At 34.5% G+C, this 16359-nt stretch overlaps 1 long non-coding RNA gene across 1 annotated transcript in view; it reads right to left on the bottom strand.

Moving 5' to 3' along the window:
- Window positions 1-286: 286 nt before the first annotated feature.
- The window catches only part of LOC150056883 (uncharacterized), a 35484-nt gene continuing 19411 nt past the window's right edge, over window positions 287-16359 (bottom strand). Inside the window, exons 2-3 of the long non-coding RNA XR_016537006.1 lie at window positions 2668-2708; window positions 287-324 (exon numbers count right to left, since the gene is read on the bottom strand). This is a non-coding gene — a long non-coding RNA (uncharacterized LOC150056883). The remainder of the gene's footprint in view (window positions 325-2667; window positions 2709-16359) is intronic.

Raw genomic sequence — 16359 nt, 5'->3', positions numbered from 1 at the left:
GAAGAGGCTATACATTGTAGATGGAAAGAATGTTACAATAAAGGGGAATCTCTTATTTGGGGAAACTTTTCAGGGAACAGACTCTTTACAAACTTTATCTAGGCTTTGCTTCATCCAAATTTACCCCGATGTCTATACATAGGTACATATAAGACATACCCATATATGTATGTATACTCACGTATTATGTTGGAACTTGGCTTTTGTATCTTATTGCACGTGTCTTTTCCCTTTCTAAGGCTTTCCTGTTATGTGCAACACTGATAAAATAATAATTATAAAAGTAGAATAAAGTTGATCAATCAGCCTGAGAATCATCTCCTCCTGCAATAAGGAATAGAAATTCTGGTGAGAGTTTTGATCAATTTATCCTCTTCATTTCATCAGCTTTAAATCAAAGTGTAATTATTTACACAGCCATCAAGCAACTATTTATCATGTGTTGTGCATTGGAGAACTTAGAAAATAAGAATGACCTCAGACTCTGTGTGTGTGTGTGTGTGTGTGTGTGTGTGTGTGTGTGTGTGTGTGTGTGTGTTTTCTTTCAGTTGATTGAGCCAGGCTGAGAACAAATAATGAAGAGATGTGTCAATTTTAGCTATTGTTGAGGTGTATTAAGAAAAGAAAGCAGGAAGATATGATCATTAATAAAGACTTCTGTAATATTAAAGATGAGGCCTAAGTGCAAGTGAAGAGACAGGCAGAACCAGCACAGTCCTAAGGCAAGAATGTCATATTATGAATTGAGCATAAGCACCAGCAGAGTTAGAAACCTAGAAAATGAGGCAAGAAAGGAGTTTTGGGTAAAATCATGATTATAGTTGGGGTCTAGATAAGGTACTTGAAACTGATTCTAATGGTCAGAAACCCTTGTGATGTTCAAGAACAGTGGTGGCATGATTTTCTTTCGTTTTGGCAGTGGAGTATTGGGGTTTGAATTCAAGACTTCATGTGTGCTAGGCGGGCATTCTACTCTTGAGCTATTGCCTTTTGTGCTAGTGATTTTTGAAATAATCTCTTTTCCTTTTCCTGTAGGGAAGCCTGGACTACAATTTATGTTTCCCATTTAATTGCTTTGATAATCACACACCACTGCACCCAGATCTTTCTTGTTGAAATGGGATTTTACAAACTTAGTTACTACAAGCTAGCCTAAAACTGTGATCCTTTTGATATCCACTTCCAATGGGGTTGGGATAACAGGTATGAGCCACTGTTTCCCCACTAGTTGTAATTTTTTTCAAAACTTTTCTGGCTTCTGTGGAAAGAATAGACTCAACATGGACAAAAGCAGAAGAAACCGAGACTGTACAGTCAAGTTGACTTGTCATAACATCAATAGTGTTTCAATTCTTACTGTTTAAAAATAACTATCTCAAAAAAACCTTAATGTACCATATAATTTAGGAACTGTTATTAGTTATAATTTAAAAACAGAGCTGCTAATAAACCGAGAAATTAAGTAAGTTTCTCTAAGTAACTTAGCTTGCAAGAGAGGCCAACTCCAAACCCAAACATTCTCATACCATAACCTTCACTACCACATTGTGCTCAGAATTCTGGGAATTTACATTTATTAGAGTTGGCTACCACCCAATTATTTATATCAAAGTCCACAAAAATAATCTTATATGAAACCTGGTGTCAGTGGAAAATGCTGGAGAGGGAAAATAATCTTTTTTAGCGCTAGAGGATAAAATGAGTCAGTGAATAATAAGACATTAGTTATCAGGACAAGATGTTCTCTTACAAGAACTTCCCCTTCTCTATATGTAAGCCAGCATTTATATTTCATACTTCTATTTTCCTTGCAAATACTTATTTTAATCCATTCGTTTTAGATCAGAAGGCTAGATTATTTAGAAAATTTGTGAATCTGTAAATTTCAGTGATATCATCTTAAAAGCTTCACATTCAATTTAGAAGTTATCCATCTATAAATATTTAAAATTTATTCTTAGTCCAATGACTCTTCAGCCAAGAATTTTGCTTTTTAAAGCACATCCCAAAATAAAACAAAGTTTGGAGGAGGATTACAGAGCATCCTTGTTCTGGTAATATAAATGGTTAGTATGAAAAGGGTGGTGGGTGACTAATCCAGTTCATGAAAGACAAGGCATGGATTAGTCACCTATGGTTAGGACATATGCCAGCTTAGAAAATGCAATTGGCCTATAAATAGGTAACAAAGAAATCTGGGGGCTTATCTATATAGGTTAGCTAAATGATCAAAATTTGTCCAACTTTTTTGGTCCTTCTAGCAAAATTATGTATATCTATGCACAAGGGATTCCATATAAGTAACTCTTTGGACTCTTATGGATGTCAGATTGGTCCTAACCCTCCAGTTTCTCCTATTCTGCATAAGAAGTATATGCAGATGAATTAGTCTCTTTCTAAAGAAATTTATAACAATTTTTCCTGATACATAAATGGAATTAAAAGTGATAGTCAAATGTTTAATATCAATCAAATCTTTAATCTCATTCCTTAAAAGTAATTACTTATTTAAAATGGTGACAATGAAATAAACTGATAATTGTTTTTTTGTTTTAAACAACGCATGATGCCGTTGTTATTTCATTTAACAAATGAATATATTTATTGAACAAGTACTAGAACTTTATATTGGCCTTTAACAAAATAACGTCTAGTAATTCTTCATACCTTTTGACAGATGGTTCCCATTTCCCTCTGCTGTGTTCACTCTAGAAACCACAAGACAATTATAAAATGTCATCAAGATTGAAGAGCTAGATATATTCTTTTAACTCAGTTTGAAGGTCTACTGCCCACATGACTTCAGAAAATTTTGTAGTTTTCCCGAATTGGGAACTCAGAAAAACTATACATTGAATAATTACAAAATAAATTCTTTTAACTTATGAAAGCTAAGTGATAATTCACAATTGATGTTTTAAGTGGATTTAAAAAATATTTAAAGAAAACAAGATACAACAAAAGGGAAACCTATGTGAAGTTTTATTTTGGAAAGTAGGATTTCAAACACAAATATGACATTGCCTTTTTTCCCTCTTAATAAGATTGAATATTTATTCCTCTAGGGTTTTTGTCTAGTCCTGGGGCTTGAACTGAAGGCTTGAACACTGTCCTTGAACATTTTTTTTGCTCAAGGTTAGTGCTCTGCCACTTGAGCCACAGTGCTACTTCTGACTTTTTCTGTGTATGTGGTACTGAGGAATTGAACCCAGGACTTCAGGCATGTGAGGTGAGCAATCTATCACTAAGCTATGTTCATGGCCCCCTTTGAGTTTTTTTTTTCTTAAGAGAAATTATCTTTGCAAAAACTGAAGTAGTAAAATTTTATATGCACTTAGAATTACAAAACAGGAAAATGAACTTTAAACTAGCTTTTTAAATAGAAAGTACATACGGTTGGGGAATGTCCAATTTAAATTTAAATTGTACCTCTTAGTATTAGAGAAGTTTCCATAGCTTTTACAAAAGATCAGGAAAGTGAGTGACTCTTGCATTGTTATTAAAGTAAAATTTTTGAATTTTAGTAGCCAAGCCAATATAAAATAGACAAGCTAATTCTGATTTGAATTAGAGGTAATTTTAAACTTTTTGTTATTCTGTACCTATTATTCCTTTTCTCTTACACTCTCCTGGCTTGTAGGACTTAGTATAACTCTAAGTTAGGTAAGGTCGATCATAAGAAAATAGAAAATTTATTTAAAAGGCCAGTATTTCAATAACATTTTTATTCTACTGTGAACTGAGATCTAAGGCTTTGTTATAATTCAGAACGCTTTGAAATGGCTACTTCAGTGACTGAGTGGTACTTAGTGTTGTAGGGCAGTGGAAAACTTGAGAGGAAGACCAAGATCTTTCAAATTGTACTTTGCTTTACTGCTAGAGCACAAGTAACAACTACCAAAGTATTTTAACAAAGACAATTTAAAAAGTATTGGCAGTATGTTTTATGTATGTTTTAAATCCTAATTGTTTTAGACCAATTGCTCTGAGAAGCAAACAACTGGTTTCTCTTGAAAATAGCTATAGTTTCTGTTATAGTTAAAATTATATGTAGAGATAAGTTGGGAAAAGGGAGAAGATTGTATCCTCTAAATTATGCAAATATTAATTTGAATCTGGTATATTTGGAGCAAGATGCACAAATTCAGTTCCCATCTAAATCCTAGAATTTATGCTTAGTTAGATAAAATTTGGTGAAGAGATAAAGAAACACTTGAACCATGATGACACATGAAGGACTGGCCCTGAATCAATTTTGATAATAGAAAGATACCTAGTTTGTACTCTTTTGCATGATGTGTGTGTATAAATGTCTAGTACTGCGATTATTTTGGAAACCTGATACATAAAATAATCTCAAGTTTCAGCGAGAATTGTAAAAGCTCTGGTAGCTCACACTTGTAAGAATAAGGTCTGAGGATTGGGGTTCAAAGCCAGCTTGGGCAGGAAGTTCTATGGGATTTTATTTCATTTAACCAAAAAACAAAAAAAAGAAAATCCAAACAACCACAACAACAACAAAAAAACCAGAAATAGTAGTGCCTCAAATGGTAGAACTTTCACTGCACAGCATAGACTCTTCTATGTTGTTGTTAGATTTTCGGCTTCATGTTGGAAGGCATATGTTTTCAACATCTTTCCTTTTCGAATGTGGCTGATTTATTTTCTCTGAATCTTTTTTGCACTTTCATATTTTATTAATTTGTGTGTGTGTTCAGTAGAGTTTATTACGCTCTGTTATATATTCCCAACTATCACCAAGAATACTGAGTCTTAAAAAGAAGAGGTTTATAGTAGTTTGGATATAATTTCTTAGGCTTTTGAGTCAGATCATGATACAGCCTCTTCAAATGCATTAGGACACAAAAACAGAAGTAAAAATGACTTGTTTCCAAAGCTTCAGAGAAAGATTCTTTTGAAATTTCTTTCTTTAACTTCACTAGAAACATATTTGTTTCCAGAAATTGTAAGGACCATATCTCAAAATCACCTCTTCCATCTCTACCTTAATATTTGTAAATGTCGAAGTAAGCTGATCAAAGATAATGTAAAATAATTGGCAAGTAGACAGAGGATAAATAACATTCTAATTAGACTCTCCTGGATGGCTTAATTGTGCCATAATCACTAAGGAATCCTATTACCCTAAAGGTAACTTATTAATGTTAATTATGATTTATTTTTACTTATCAGTGGGAACTCTAATAACAACAGAAAAACTTGTGGCCAAAAGAACTGAAGAAAAGGGAACATAGCTAATACAGAATAGATTCTGGTCATATTTGTTTGACCTCCTAAGTTTTTGTCATCCTTTTGCAGTCCTTGTTTTATCATGAGTGTTATAAGTGCAGATCTTGTCCCTGGACTTCTAAAACTTTCCTATTAATTTTTCCAAGATAATTTAGAATAAGAAGAATGCCAAGGCACTGAAAAGCATTCTAAATGTCTCAATATATAATACAGAAAATTTAGCAGGAAAAAAATCACCTACAATGTTATTGTGTATTTCCAGATTAAAGAAAATGAAGACAATTTGAGTAATTTAATCACAGTGACCACTAAGCAAGCTAGTTAGCAATCAAGGCAACACAAAAACCTGTAAAGAGAAAAATTGCTCTATGTGGTTTCATCGTTAATACTTTGAAGTGTGGACTTGTCCTGGTGGGAGGATAAATGGCTGAATATTAATCATCCTTGCCTGTCTGGCTTAGCTTTCTGGCTTTCTTGGCTAAGATTTGTAGACTGGTTAGCTTCGTTGCTAGACTGGCAGATGCCTTTATTGCAAGGTACCCATGCATCTCTTTCCCTGCCTAAGGGGAAGTTTTGCTTTTCCAAGCGCATCTCTTACAGGTGAACAGTGAAAGCAAAGCCCATTGACTCGTGTCTGTTTCCATCTCATTCATCAGGTTTCAGCCTGGCACCTGGGACTGTTTCAGTATAGTTTATTTTCCTCCTTCTTGGCCCATGTTGCCCCAAGCAACACTGAGCTAAAAGCTTAACAACACTTACAACTAGCTCTTCGGAATTCTATTGTTGATTATAAAATATTGATTATACCTCAAGATCTCATACCTAGTAGAAGCTCAGAAGTTTTCTTTCAGTGAATAACAAGCACAACTATGATAGGCATTTCATGGTTGTTTTTATGTGAAATGATAAATATATATATATTTGAAATAAGATCTTTCATGTGTGGTGTTCTTGGAAACAAAAGAAGTTTATAAGAAAAGATGATCTTTGAATTCAAAACAATGGCAAAAAACTGCTCCCAATTGTGTCCTAAGATCTAAGGAAAGGAAGAATATTGATTAATTTGATAATATTTCTAAAGGAACTACAACTTAAACATTCTTTGGAACTGTCATCTTTATCATCTGGTCTTATTTTAGCTTCTATTTTGAGCTATAATTTTTATATGAATTATATTCATACAAGTAAAGTGAAATAATTTAGTTTCTAGGTAATTAACATTAAAGAAGTTTAGATACAGTGCTCAAGCCCTGAGTTCAGGCCGCAGGACTGGCAAAAAAATCCAGAGTCAAATACCTACTCTGAAGTTTTATTTGCAATCCAGGCAACCAAGGAAAACAAACACTTTTAATACAGAAGAGCAATCGTTTCTTTATCAGAAACAGTTCATTACAAAATAATCTTGATTTTATATATGGATTAGTTAAGAATCTCTAAAGGAGGAGAAACAATAATAATTACAAGACTTATTTTTTAATTATTGAATCTATCACATATAGTCAGTTTCTTTTTCTTTTGGAAAGAGGATTTCTTTGGTTGGTTTCCACAGTCAGAGTGTGGCCAACTCTACCATGGCTAACTGACTGACTGACTGACTGACTGACTGCAGCAAGATAGAAAAACAGAGAAGTAAGTAGCTTCTCAGCCCAAGAAGCCAAGAGCTTCAAACAAGAGAAACAAATGATTCATCCTACTCTGAAGCTAAAGTCCTGGGTGTTTTCTATAGATGAACTGGTGTGTCCACATTGGAAATCTGGAAAAGCTGGAGGCAGATGATCATGGCAGCCACCGCAGCAGTAACGTAGCACCCCCTCCAAAAGAGTCAAGCTTGCATCCTCTATTTGGCTTTACTCCCTCAACTTTTCTTTCTGTGCAGGCCTCCAGCTAATTGGATGATGCCACCCATGTTAAGGTTGGTTGCCAGTTGTTGCCAGTCATCGTTGGAAACACTCTCATAGACACATGAAGAATTGTCTTAACCTAATCAGGTTGAAATCTAAATTAACTATTACAATGCCCCAAACTGAGAATGAAAAAAAAAGTGATATTAGAATAAAAGGGTTCTAGTCAAAGTATTTCTGTGACTTTTATAAGTAAGAGCCAAGAAAAAAAATATATATGTGAGTGTTAAGGAAGGATATCTTTTTCTCATCATTATCTTTTTATCAGCAAAAGCAAATAATTAAAAATGCCTACAATTGGTATGTGATGAAATATTAATTCATATTTAATGCACCATGAATAAAAAGAGAATGTACATAGGTGCATACAAATACAAATAATTTGTTGCTGACAATATATGTAGAAGGTTATTTTCAGTAAAGGACCAAGGAAATGTATTTCTCCAATATCTTGATTGCTTTGAACTCTAGGTGTTATTTGATGTTCTGTTGATTTCACTTATATACATAAGTTGGAAAAGATTTCTTGATTTTCTTTCTTTGAAAAGATAATGTGGCTCAGCTGATCCTGAAGTTGCCTAGACTTTGAAATAAAAGCAAATGTAATGCTGATGATCTTGGATCACAATCTCTTATTTCCCACCCATGGTGTGTGAAATTAGGCTTCCTCATTTCACAGAGTATTAAGTCAAATTATGGCTTGAAGGATATAAACATCAATTCATGCAAATGTTTTATATTCAGAAATACCCAGTGACTCAAACATCATTATTTTAACTAATAATATAGGTATTACATTAAATGCCCACGTGACTGTAACAAATCAGCACATTCCTGAAAGCATAAATCAACTGGTTCTTGATGTGAGATGTCCAAGAAAATTTGGTGGGCCAAAGATCTATAAATAATAGATTATTCTAGAAGTCCTTACAGTTGGTATATATAACAGATGCTATGTTGATCAAATAATTGAAGTTAGCATCATTATTGAGACATGTTTTTTTTTCTAATAGGATGATATGAGCTGCACACAATATCATTTTTCTATGTGTGACCTAAAAAGGCTACTTCATGTAGCCATAAGACAACATTAACAAAGTTATCATTGAAGAATCTTATGCAAAAGATCTTTTTTTTCCAGTCCTAGGCTTTTTAGCTCATGGGCTTACTCAAGGCTAGAGCTCTATCACTTGAGCCACAGCACCACTTCCAGCCTTTTCCATGTATGTGGTACTAAGGAATCAAACCCAGGTTTTCATGAATGCGAGGCAAGCACTCTACCACTAGGCCAAACTCCTGGCCCCATGCAAAAGATTTTACAAGCACTCTTTGAATGTCTTGTTCATAAAAGACAAAGACAAACTAAGAAGCTTTGCGAAGTTGGGGAGTACTGAGAAGTTGTGACATCTAAATGCATTAGATAACCCTGGATTAGGTCATGGAGAGAAAAAGGACAGTTGAGAAAAATCATATAAATGGAAAGTGAAATTAATATTTGCCTTAATTTAGTATTGTATTGTCATTCATAATTCATTTAGTATTGGTAATTATAATTCATTTAGTATTAGTAATTATATTCAATTTAACAAGAAGTCAGGATGGGTAAAATAGGGACTTGATTATATTCTGTTTCTAACTTGTATGTTAGCTAAAAGTCAATTTAAAGCATCGAATTAGAAAATGTAACTCTCAGTCCCACAAATGAAAGCCAGAAATTGGCACTTGAGAGGTTTGTGGGGAGATTAAGGGAAGGAGGTAGACCAGTGAAGAGAAGAAATAGAAGATTTCAGTCATAATATAATATTCAAGGGGAGGGAAATGGGTACCAAGACTTGTGAAAGGGTATCAATGTATGTGAATTAATGCACCTTCTATCTGGCAAATATCATGTAACCCTTTTACTAATTACAATAAAAAATAAATAAAAATGAAAAAAATATATAATATTCAAGGTATATCCTATAATTCAGAAAATTGAGGGAGGAGTTTGGTTGGGAGAGATGAGGAAGAATGATGAAAGGGGTTATATTGATCGATATACATTAACTTACAAGCTGATTTATTAAATGGCAACTCCTTTGTAAAACTACTTTCAGATAATACAAGTACAATTTCCTGAATACTTATTTTAATACCTCTAGGATATTAGATTAGTTTAAGCATAGCCTACTTCTCTAGACTTACCTAATCCTTTTCCATTGTTACTACATAGATGTGCTAAATGTCCTTTGGATGTTTTTTTCTCAGCATTCCAATTTATCACCTAATAAAAACACACTAGGCAACATTTTCTTTCTTCTATATGCTTACATGATAATTAACTTTCACACAGTAGCAAGATGAATAATACCTGTACTCTGAACAAGCCAGAATGCCATTTTAAACATTCACAGAATGCGCTAAATCTAAAATAAAAATAATAATAATAACATAATGTTCACCTGTGTTTCAGTTATTTCTAGTAATTGCAGTTGTGTTTGATGTCATTATCCTAGGACTCATTTTGTTAGAGGCTCAGCTTGATGGCTGAAACAAGAGTCAATGCCAAGAAAGTGTTTTGAAACCATCTCCAAAAAGACTATGGTCATAGCCATCAGACTTCTTAGTCTTCATTAGGTCACTCATTATAGACACGGACTAACAATGGATATACATGAAATGACACGCAGAAACAATTACACTAATTCAAAGTGCACTCTTTTTTTGACAACTCATCTCTTTGCCTTTCTTTTCTTTTTTTTTTTTTTTGGTGGTCTACTGAGCTAGAATTCTCTCTAGGGGACAAGAGAGACTTTTATTTATTGTTGGGATCATGTATAGAAGGGTTACGGTTACATTCATCAGGTAGTGGGTGCATTACCTCTCACACATTGATACCCCATCTCATGTTTTTGTATCCACTTCCCTCCCCCAACCCCTCCCAATCATCTTGTTCCCCCCTTCTCTTTCCTATTTCAAATAAACAAATAAATGCATATACAATATACCAGGTAACAAAGTCAGATACAGTAACAATATGAGATTAAACATAAGGGCAAAAAAGAGAGAAGAGAAATAACAGTACATTAAGAAAAACAATCACACAAGATAAAGAGCTGGTTATCCTAAGCAAATGAAACAGCGATTCCTAACATGAGCAAACCTGATTTCTCTATGTGTCTTACTCCACTAATTGCCAGCTCAAAGCTTTCAAAGTGAACCTAAAGCTCAGAGACGCCTTCCAACAAGAGATCTAAATCTCCCTGTCAATTAGACAGGATTCCAAAAAACTAAAAGAACAGATGAATTCTTTAAAAGGCCCCAAAAAGCCTCTAAATAAGGCAAGTAAGTGGAAGGCTGAATAATTACTTGAACTAGAAGTCAGAAAGGGACCATAGAAACTCAGCATCTGTGTTTATTCCCTGCAACCTATGATATAGACAAACTGCCACTGCTAGCCTAAGAGGAAAGATAGGGAAGATTCCTGCAAAAAATGTAATTCCAGCAACTGAGAATACCAATTCCCTCTTTTTTTCTCTGCCCAGGGTCAACTAGCCCTGGGCGAACAATGACTAACAGGCACACTATTTTCCTGCTGTGGTTTGCTAATAGGGAAACAACACTTTCAGACATCATGCCCAAACTCTTGGGTCTTTGGCATGCACACACATGAGCTTCAGATTTAAGCAGAGAATTAGGACAGAGGCAAAATTCTGCCGTAAAATAGTACCCATCACAGGAGTAGCCCATTTCATCACTATCTTAGGTTTTGCTTTTTCATTTTTTTTTTTATAGTGAGGACTCTGAAGATTCTGGCGGTAGTGTTTTCACTGTTATTACTTGAGGGGAGGAATCTACTTCTCATAATTGGATTCCTCCTATTCCAAGGTCCAGTAACACCTCATTTGAAGGTCGAGTATTTTGTTAGTCTTTGCTCTTTGAGTCTCTTCTCATGAATATGTCATCTAGCAATCCTAGAAGGTTGCATGTTATATATCATTTCCTAGAATGCCAGATGACTGAAAAATAACTGAAAAGCGATAAGAGTTTTATTAAATAGGAAGAAATAGTAAGCTTCCCCCTTATTTTAATTTGCAGGGCAAAGGAGGATTCTTTTCAGCAAGAAGAGTTTTTAAGAAACTATTGCAATCTTTCTTTTAACATTCCTTGCATTTTACCTCTCTCAGGGTGCCGATTTATTCTTTAACAGGTTTCAGTGTTTTGAAACTGTCTATATACACTGCATGCATGCCTGCTCTTTTTTTGCATGGAATCATCTTCAGTCATCTTTATAAATTGTTTAATAGATGGGACCTACTCTAAATACAATTTTAATAAATATTATTAAAGTTAAAAGAATCCAAAATTATATCTGAAAGAAAAATGCTTAAGATCTAAGAGAACAGCTTGTTTGATTTGTTTTAGGTAGAAACCTTAAAAAGAACCAAGTGTTGGATAAAGACTTATGAAAAGACAGTGCTAAATGTTTTCCTAGGTATCACCATGTAGGAATGGAATTGCTTAATTAGGGCAACTTTGCTTTCCCAAGTGGACAGTTGTCTGTATTGGGGGGATATCTTCTATTGTCATGACTCAGTGGATGTAAACTATTTCCCTGCTTTCTAACTGGCTAGAAAGCAAGGGTATTGCTTTCTAAAATGTTCAAGATAAAGAATGTTCTCACTCAAAATATTCATAGGGCTGAAGAAAATACATTACAGACAAAATAAATCTATGCTTAGTGAAATAGAAAGGAATTTTCTTTCTTCTCCAAATAATGAAAAGTAATTCTCATGTCTATTTGAGTCATATAAATTTTTTCAGTCATTTTCCTGCTCTATGCAATGTTATTGGAGTAGAAAGGAAAATTGTCCTTGAGGTTACAATGGGTACAGAAACTAAGTTGGAGTGGGCTTTTTCTCCCAAGAACTGTCTTTTCTTGGTAATCTGATTATTCCCATTGGTGATGTCTGTTTTTAACAGAGACTAAAAAGGGCATCTTATAAGGCCTCAAACCTAAGAAAGATGAACCTACTTCACTAACTGCTTTTTATCCTCTGCTTTTATTTCTTTTGAAGTCTTCAAGATAAAAAAGACATGTTAGCCAGGCACGGTGGCTCGTGCCTGTCATCCTAACTATGCAGAAGGCTGAGATCTGAGAATCGCAATTCAAAGCTAGCCGAGGCATTAAAGACCTTGAGACTATTACCTCTAATTATCCACTAGAAAACCAAAAGTGGCACTGTGGCTCCAGGGGTAGGGTTGTAGCCTTGAGCTGAAGAGCTCAGGGACAATGCCCAGGCCCAGAGTTCAAGCCCCATGACTGACAAAAATAAAAATAAAAAAGGACAAAATGTTGACATAATAAAAGTAAAGTTTGAAAGATGAAGTGAAAGCTAAAAAAATAAGTTAATAAAACAGAATGAGCATTCACTTCAGTATTATGGGCAAGTATAACCTAAGTCATTTATCTAAGCAATGGAATTGCTAACAGTTTCAGACATTTCTCAACTATATGACCCCTGAGGGCCATAGCATCAAATGGCTGAGGAAGCCTCTTGGGGAAGCATGAGAATTCTACAGAGTCTTTTCACTATCTTGGTTTTCCTGGTCTTGAATAGCAGAGAAGAGAGCCAGACTTCTTGATCTCTTTGCAAGCACAAATCTTAAGATCTTCCATAACTAGTCAACCAAACAAAATATTAGATGAAGGGGCCATCTTTATATAATCATGGCACACCTACTACAATACAATGTCAAACTAATTATATTCTGAAAATAGCTACTTGCATTGCTTTCATTATACAAAATTGGCTTTATATCCTAAATCCTGGCAACTGATTTTGTGAATATTTAGGACACACACAGTTCATATTGGTCACATATTGTCAATCATTTGTTATTGTTCATATAGAAAACAATGACATAGTTTGTTGGTAGGTTTTAGGTCTGTATCCTGTGCCACAAAAATTCCCCAAATGAGTTCTGACTCTAACTTACAATGATTTGTTTATATTTGTTTCATCAATGATATGGAGTCTGGCTAGGAGACAAAATATGAACTGTTTTCAGGTCCAATTAATGGTTATCAGTGTGACTTTCAGTTCTTCCATTTCTGTTGCCTGGATTTTCCCTGTGGTGAAAAAAGTAGTTTCTCAGTTCAGTAACGTTTTGGAACTTTTCATAAATAAAGCTCTGAAAGGCAGCTGGATCTAGATAGAAGACATCAAATAAGTGACACAGGGTGTGTTATTTTTGTTCTTTTTCTGTGTAGCTAAAGCAAGAGAATTTTCTCAGTCTTTATTCAGTGATAGTCAAAGAAAAAAAGAAGCTTTTAATCTAGTAGAAGAAACAGAAAAACTTTGTTTTGCAAAGAGGTCTCAGCCAGTTACCTGAGGATATATTATTAATCAGCCTCTCTTGTTGATTGGGTTGTTCCTATTCAACATGCCCACTGATAAAAATAAAAGAAGGTTGTTTGAGGAGACTGCTGCATTACAATTGGTCTCTGTTTCTGCTTATTTGCTAGGAAATTTTAGTATAGTACATGTCTGTTTCAGTAATGATAGTACAAAAACATGTTTGTCTCTAAAATGCCCTATAGCAAATTCCACGTAAATCATCAACTCTTTAACTTGGAAGCAGCCTCTGAGTATTGAGGAAATAGTGGAACAGAATTTTATTTAATGCTTCATAATAAAAAGAGAAAAAAGGAAATTTGTATGGCTGGTAATTTCTCAATAAGTATCCAGTCTTAGTAGTTATTTCCTGATATTATTTTCAGCAGGGGTGTCTTTTATTTAAGCATGTGTTTTGAGTCTCTAAACATTCTATTCTATTAGTGATAGAATAAACAAATAAACAATAACAACAAAATCCCTATGGCAATCCACACTGGGCAACTTTAATATTTTGTATCTTGTCATTTGTTGTATTTTCATAATGTGACTCTTTGAGGAAAGAGCTCTTCTTTATTATCAAAGGAATTGGATTTGTATTACATTGCGTTTCTGAAGATTTTAGTATCTATGACAAAACTAGAAATAACTGGGCAGGCATGGTGACAAATGAAAATTAGCAATCCCTTGCATGGAAAGTCCTGAGATATTTAAGAGGCAATGGCAAATCAGGAAGCCAGTCCTGGACTTGTCTGTGACTCACAGGTGTACACATACAAAGCACACTAAACTGTCATCACCCACGGCAGATGACATATCCATAAGAGTGAAAACAAAAATGACAACACACAGGCACTAAAGCCGTTCTGTATGTATTAGTAGTATTAGTTTTGTTTTGAAATGTCCATGAATGCACACAACTGTATCTTTTTCAGATTCAATTCCTCATTCTGACTGAAGACATACTTTTTTGTGTTTACAAATGTTTTAAATGACTCACACTGGGCCTTGTTTTGTAATTTGAAACAAACTAAATTGCATCTATTTCATGTGTGAAATGTAGAGGGAAGTTTCAAGCACACATCCAATCCCACATTACATATAGCTTTTATTTCTGTCATTCCAAAAGGTTTCCTGTACTGGACACCAGCGGCAACTTATGCCTATAATCCTAGTTACTCACAATTCTGAATCTGAGACTCTCCGTTTGAAATCACCCAGGCATAAAGCTAGAGGCAGGAGTTTGGCTTGAGTGGTAGAGCATGGGTCCTGAGCACAAAATCTAGGGTAAGAAAAAGCTACTGACATATAACAAAAAAGTATTCTGTGATGTTTGTGGTTGATTCTTTCCTCTGTCCAATCTGACTCTCTATGGAGGCAATACCTGACAGCCTGAAGATATTATTTGAAATTATCCAGAAGCAGTATACATTCCTGGCATTCAGCTTAATGATTTCAAAGTTCATCCTGTCACATGTTTCTTCCCTTTTTTGCTGTTTGATATTCCCTTCTTTACAATTTTTCCATCATGTGTGGATGTGTAGATGGATGGTGGCAAAGGTTCCATGCTGTAGGCCTTCCTGGTGAAGCTGGTGCAAATATTCATATGTGTGCAATTGATTTTTCCACTTATATAAATAACTAAAAGAAGAATGCTCTTTCTCCATATATATATATATATCATCTATCTATCTATCCACCCATCCATCTATCTATCTATCTATGATCTATCACTTGAATCACAGCTCTACTTCTAGCATTTTTGACAGTTTACTCTAGATAAGATTCTTTTTTTTTCTTTTTTATTGTAATTAGTAAAAGGGTTACATGATATTTGCCAGATAGAAGGTGCATTAATTCACATACATTGATACCCTTTCACATGTCTTGGTACCCGTTTCCCTCCCCCCCACACCCCCCACCCGTCTTGGTTTTCCCCCCTTCCCTATCAAATTTCAAATATCCAAATACAAATAAATTCAGTATATTAGATAACAAAGTGAGATACTATACCAATATGAGATAACAAGGGACAGCAAAGGAGATGAGAGACAACATAGTACATTAAGGACAACAATCATTCATTATATGGCTTTTGTTTCACTATCCTGGAGGTCCTTTTAATTAGCTTCACATTATATGTCCTTATGTATCTAGATAAGATTCTTATGGACTTTCTTGCCCAGGCTAGCTTTGAACTACCACCTCAGATTTCAGCAACCTGAATAGCTAGCTGAATAGCTACCAGAACCTGGATAAAGATATGTATATATATATATATATATATATATATATACATTTGATCAATAAAATGTGAAAGTTCTATGGTTATACAGGCTCAAAACATCCTTGTACAATTATAGAAGAGCAATTCATACAATACTTAAATCTCCTGTAATATCATCTTGAATTTATTTGGACAGAAGTTTTCATAGAATTTTGATTTTCTTTTTTTAACTTATATTTATCATTTATTTTATTGTCAAGGTGGTGTACAGAGGAATTACAGTTACATACGTAAGGTAATGAGTAAATTTCTTGTCAAACATTGTTACTCCCGCCCTCATTTTTCTCTCACTCTCTCCCCCAATGCCTTAGTTATAATGTAATTTCCAACATATTGTTTTGTATTGCTATTGCATTGGTATGCCCAATTCAGATAAACATATATGCAAGACACAAGGTACCAAAATAAAATACAGTGACAGCAAGGGATAAACTAAAGGAAAAACAAAAACAAAAGCAAAATCAAATAACTTCAATCTGCGCACCTGTGGCTCCTGCCTGTCTGTGGCTCCTGCCTGTAATCCTAGCTGCTCAGGAGACTGAGA

The sequence above is a fragment of the Megascapheus bottae genome, chromosome 11 (assembly GCF_031878675.1).
Source record: "Megascapheus bottae isolate mThoBot1 chromosome 11, mThoBot2.hap1, whole genome shotgun sequence".
Classification (NCBI taxonomy): domain Eukaryota; kingdom Metazoa; phylum Chordata; class Mammalia; order Rodentia; family Geomyidae; genus Megascapheus; species Megascapheus bottae.
The sequence above is the reverse complement of the archived record's forward strand: the minus strand, read 5'-3'. Positions and strand labels throughout refer to the sequence as shown.